At 42.9% G+C, this 6,130-nt stretch overlaps 1 long non-coding RNA gene across 1 annotated transcript; it reads right to left on the bottom strand.

Moving 5' to 3' along the window:
- Window positions 1-1,154: 1,154 nt before the first annotated feature.
- LOC135329115 (uncharacterized) lies at window positions 1,155-3,170 on the bottom strand. Its single transcript, XR_010390332.1, has 3 exons — window positions 1,794-3,170; window positions 1,474-1,545; window positions 1,155-1,248 (listed from the first exon to the last, which is right to left on the bottom strand). It is a non-coding gene; the product is annotated as an uncharacterized LOC135329115 (long non-coding RNA).
- Window positions 3,171-6,130: the final 2,960 nt, after the last annotated feature.

Raw genomic sequence — 6,130 nt, 5'->3', positions numbered from 1 at the left:
GGGTTAACCCCCCCGTCCCCCCGCCCCCCCGCCTGAGCGCCGCTCCAATTGGCCGAGCAGTTGCTAGGAGACCTTCAACAAGGGCCTGCGCCGCCCTGGCGGGCCGCGCCCGCGCCGCGCGGACACCTGCTCCTGCTGCTCCCCCCCCCCACACCCCGCGGTGACATGGCGGGGGCCGCCGGAGCGAGCGGCCGCGGGGCAGAGCCACGGCGGGAGGGCGCTGGGGGCCCCGCGCAGCCTGCGCCGCCCGCGGCACCTGTTGGCAGGCGCGGCCAAGGGCAGGTGGCTGCGGTGCGACGCGGAGGCCGAGGGCGGCCGCGCGAGGGATGGGAAGGGGCCGCTGGTCGGGGGTGGGAGCCCGGCCGGCGCCGCCCTGCGGGGCCCCGCGTTTCGGCGCTCACCCCGTGTTGGGCCCGGGCTGTCGTCTCGTTTTACCAGGGGATGGAATGGGCACCAGCTCTGAAACATCTATCGTAAAAATTAACCCCCAGCTTTAACTATAGGAATATGGTGCTGCTTTTCTTTCCCACATACTGTTCAGCACTATGCACACTATTCCGGCTATTTGAGCAGCTGTACACAAAAACATAGGAAGCGCTTCCTTATATCATGCTGTTACACACTAGTCCCAACTCAGATTTCCCTGATAATACACTCCTAAAGAAGTTAGGAAACTTCACAGTTGATCTTGTCCGTTGTTTAGTGCTCCCTGAAGCAACGGCATTCCCAGCCCAAGCCATCCGCGTCCACCAGGAATTCCCGGCACGCACCGAGAGCAAGGTCCGTCCAGGCGCCACTGAGACCTCTCCCGGGGCAGATGTCGCGTGTGTGTCCGCTCCTGTGTCCAGCACCACCACAGCCTCCGGGCTGGCTCCCTGCCCGGGGAGCAGCAGCGGCCTCACCCCGCATACCTCACCGCGTACTTGGGAATCTTAATAAAATTACCCAACAGAACTCAGGAAAACTAGTTGAATAGTCATGCTACGCAAGACGTGACTGCCTTCATTACCTGTGCGCGCGAGACGACGGCCTTTACTGACTCAGTGACATCCTCGCTGATTTTTCCAGATTCCTACCCTTTTCCCGACCAAGCACATTAAATTCTGCGAGTCACACATGCGTATACCTGTAATATTTAATTCCCAGTTTTGGGTGTTCGTATAAGTTTGCTGATGTCTCATTTCACCTCACGTCTCTTTGTTCTCATATTTTTGAGCAGAAAGATGTCATCCATTTCTGTTTTGCCCTCTGTAACACGAAATTTTCATCCTGATTTCTTTCCAGGTTAATTAACAATAATTTTCAAAATTATGACCTTAATTCTATTTTTATGACCTTAATTCTGTTTTTGTTTTTAAAGATAAGATGATCAGAACAGGTTCAACTGAATAAAATAATATCTTTAAAGAGCAAACATTTTAATTTCTAGCGACCTTGAGTCTTCAAAAATAGCTCCATTCTCTGTAAACTTACCTTTATTAGTTCAAAATTCTCTTCAAATTTAGCTGTTATATCAGAGAACTCAGTGCAAATAATCACAAAGATCTAAAAAAAGCAAAGTGAAGAGATTGAGAATTATTTTTTATCAACTTGTCAAAAGCAAGGGCATTATAGCCTAGATCAAAAAATACAAATTGATTATTGACAGAAAAAAGGCAGCTTAATATACAGTAGACAGAATGGCTGTTAGGCCTGGAAAGCTACCGTCAAAGAGAGCACAAACTGGGACATAAATTACTCTTTTTAATAGATTATATAGTTCTGTACATTTCTATAAGTTCAAATTTACTCACCCAAGTTGTCAAATACTATTTTTCTGCTTTCAGTGCAAGCAGGTGGTAATGTAGCGTATTGGCTGTGCAGGAGCTTTTCATCGGAGGGTGCCCAAAGTGGACAGGATGATGCTCTGTGACATGGCACAAGGGAGGAATCCCAGAAGCACATGCGTCCCATAGGATTTCCTGCCACAAACATAGCTGCGTTAAACCTCATAACAGCTCTTGTACACCATTTCTCCTCCTTCTGGATTCTTTTTCATTCAACATTTCATTGTTTTCAAAGATGATCTTGAGAATGGAAAAACACTGCATAGGGTCAAAACCAACCTTATAAAATTTTCACCAAAATTTAACTACTATGAAATATATGAAATATATAGCATGAAATATACTTGTCATCTGAATTGGAAGTAAGGCTACTTCCTCCAGGGAGATGGCAAGAAATCATATAGGGCTGGTAAACTGGCTGGTTCTTGCTGTGTAGGTAGCACACTCCTGAAGCTTACAGAAATACTGATCATTGTTTTGGCCTTTAGTACCTTTGCAGTTTTTAATAACACATTCTTTTTGGAATTATTTAGGCCATAGGAAATAATTCTTAACAATGCAAAAGAAGTATGTTATGACCTGGGAAGATTGTAGAGACTTTGAACTTTTATACTGCAGAGTAGCTTTCATACAGGCAGGTGCATTCTTATGATGAAGCAGACTTACACAGAATGTTAGTGGTAATGGCAAGTGGAACAACAGACTTTGTTCATGGGAAGGATTAAGCTCCTGTAGCTTTAATAGATAATACATGGGGTGGGTGGTGCTGAATTCTCTTTGTCCATTTGATCTTAGCAGCAGTTCCTGAAGTTGATGTTATTCAAAAGAGAACTCCCCAAGCACTTTGCTGTGCATCATGGGTTGATTTTTTTAACTTTTTTTTTAAAGGGCTGTCCAGAAAAGAAGTCTTTGAGGGATGAGGCAAGAGAATCAGAGAATCGGAGCAAATTCTACCTTATGAGAAATTGTAGCCCAACACACTTACTTATATATGAGGCACTAATTCTGTCCACAGTGAGAACAATTAAAATACACTTTTTAAAACTGGTTTATACCAAGATAGGATGTACATAGGAGTTTGCTGAGGAAAAAGAGTGGTCCTATTGGAAATTTTGGTTTTCACAGGATACAGTAGAGGGCAACATCAGGTATTTATTGTGCTCTCTTGAGTAACTTTATCGTTCATATCCCAGAATGGATTCCAGGTTTTTGACAGTAACCCAAGTTTTAAGAGTAAGAGAAACAACTCCTTAAAGAGCTTTTTTCCATACTTGCAATTTATTTACTTGTGATTGCGTGAACAAACACAAGGAAATAAATGGAATTATTTGCAGACTCATTTTATTTTACTTTATAATTTAGCTGTTTAAAAAAGCCCTTTTTTAATCTCGTAGCTTTTCCTCTCTGTGATATAGACCATTATCCTTAAAATTCATTTTTATGAATTCCCATTTCTTTTATAAACATAGTTTATACAATAAATTATTAGAGAAGTTCAGAAAATGTGTTTATCTTTTCTTATTTGCAATCCTTTGCTAAAAAGTGGGATTAAGAATTATAATGGGAAAAATATAACCAGGGGTTATATTATAACTCTGGTTGCTTTGGGAAGTGGAATACAAAAAGTACCTCTACAAACTTAAATCCAAGCTGGATTAAACTGTAACATGGACAAGGGGGCAAAGATGGTCCTACAATACACAAAGAGATGGACTGATCCACAGTTTGTTTGCATTTCAATTCAAACTCATTTTCTTAAGTACATTCAAAAATGCTGTTTGCTGGGGTGGTTTCTATAGCAGTGTCCTGCTTCATTATGAATCAGCAGAGCTGATGAACCATGGACTAGCAGAAGCTCATTAAAATGTCTGATCCTGTTATGCAACAGGCTAGTGGCAGTCTGCAACTCCTTTTTTGTCTCTTAATATAAGAACTGTACGTCTCAACAAAGCCAAACTCATAGGGCTTTTATGTCTTTTTTATGGAGATGCATAGAAATAACCTCATCAGCCACCCTATGGGTTTTGCTATGCACTGGTAAGTGTATTAAGTTCTGTTCTTGGTGCTATCTTACATATTAAAAGCTCCAGTCATGCAACAAGCTTTAGCAGATAAATCTGCCTGTGCAGGACTCACTGGAGGCAGAGTGCTCGCAGCCATCTCCAAGGATGCAGACATCCACAGCAGGATTTAGGTGGGTTTTACACACTTACGTCCACCTGTGTGATCCAGTCCCTCCTCTCTCTTCCTGCCCCACTATGTGACAGTCACTTGGCCCAGTATCTGAAAGTCATTCAAATTTTATCTGAAATTTCCTTCCGCTCCTGCGCGTGGACTGCAAGATTTCAGGCTAATCTCTGTTAGATTATAAAAAGTAGATAAAAAGGTGCCTAACCTCTCTCCCCAGGGGTTTGACCAACTTAGCACACACCAACATTCACAAAAATATCCACGGGATGAAATGGTGTTGCTGCCTGATCAGAGCGTCCTTGTGCTGAGGCAGGGCCACCGTGCAGAAAGCAAACTCAGCATCAGGGTGCCAAGGAGACAGAACACAAGAGTGATGCCAACTCTGCAGCAAAGAAACAACAACCTGCTGTGCTGAACAAGAGCACCTCTGGGTGAGTGGCAAGATACCCTCTCCCCAAACTTGCCTACACTGTTGTGCTTTTGCACTAGCCCTGGTTTTCCTTGGATCCTAAGCCAAATCAGTACAGCTCACTAATTCTGCAGAAAAATTCTATTTTGGGGGGTGGGGGGCTAGTTTTCCAAAAGCTTAGCAAGTGAATTGGCTGATGGAGGTTCCAATATATGCTAGAGCCAGTACAAGAGAATCCAGAGGGAGGAGAAAGTGAAAAGAAATGTAGGGAGAGGAATAGGACCTCTCGGTTTTGGTGGCAATGAGGTGCTCATCCCTCTCATATAACTACATTCTCGAATTTCTGTCTCTGCAGCATTACTGCTAGTTTCTATTCAGTGACACTTCAGGTAAATCTATAAACAAATGTAGCAGATATCCACCTCATCTAACTATCTTCATACATGTAAATGGGCACCTGACTTGTTTTCCATTCTGGGAAGCAGGCACCAGATTAGCTGAGGTACCACCTTGCTTGCAGTCACCAAAGTCTTTTATTGGATTTATCCCAAAGTCCTTTGGAGGAGGATAAAACATCAGCTGACTACAATACCTGCAGCTACTCTGGCTCACTTCTGAAATCTTTCAGACTATTTCTAGTTCAAGGGACTATTCCCATGAGGTAGGGAGCAGCACAATGCCATTGAATCCAACTGTATTGAAGGGTTTCAATGACACAGAGATATTTCATGAAAAATCTTGATCCTAGTAGCTATAGCAACTTGTGCCATGAAACAGTTGTTGTTCTTCCCGCCCGTTCCTGTCCTACACATACAGCATCCTCAGAGGATATGTGCAATATTTTGCATTTCTGCTTCAATCTCTATCTGAAAAAGCTTTACAAACATTTTTTCAACCTCTTGACACTCATGAAATATCACTGTAGGCTAGGCTAAGTGTCACTGAATCTGGCACATTTAACTGCTGTCCTCCATTAGGATAGCTGCTGAGATAGTTAAGCAAATGCCATTATCAAACGCTAAGGCTGCTCGGAAATTCTTGTAATTTGGGATGAGGATCTTTGTCTCAAAGAAACCACTTTACTTGATAGTGTTTTGGGAAAGCATGTGTTTGTAAAGAGGAAGAGCAAAAAGCAGCATCAGGGAAACAAAGAGAAGCTCCCGCACAGCCTGCAAAAAGCAGCAAAGTAGCAATTCAGGGGAAAGTGGTGTATGAAGAGCATAGGTGTGGTACCCACAGAAACAAGCCGATTTATCTGACTCTTCCTGTGGTCACAAAAACAAGACTTCATGTATTGTCAGCAAATGAACAAGTTGTGTCAAAGAAATACCTGACTTTTCACTAATTTATTTGCCTTCTCCTCCTTGTCCAGCTCCCAAAATAACATACAGAACCACAGACTCTGATGGGTTATCAGATAAAGAAGGAGTAAGAGTGTTAAGATAATTTTAAGCATATTGGAACTGAGGCACCAGAGTATTAAGGGTATTTTCAAGGGAGTCCATTCTACAGCCAAGAGCTGAAATTTCTCTTCTTGGCTCCAGTTTCAGATTATGAAGACTACATACTTTAAAAAAATAAATGTCAATAGAAATATACCCTGACTCTTTCACATGTGTTTACCATTCATTTTTCACTCCTATGGAGCAGCATAGAACTAGTAATTATTAGGAATGAAGCTGCTACCAGTAGCAGCACATGAGTA

This window comes from Dromaius novaehollandiae, chromosome 8 (genome assembly GCF_036370855.1).
Source record: "Dromaius novaehollandiae isolate bDroNov1 chromosome 8, bDroNov1.hap1, whole genome shotgun sequence".
NCBI lineage: Eukaryota > Metazoa > Chordata > Aves > Casuariiformes > Dromaiidae > Dromaius > Dromaius novaehollandiae.
This window is presented reverse-complemented; position numbering and strand designations above follow the sequence as displayed.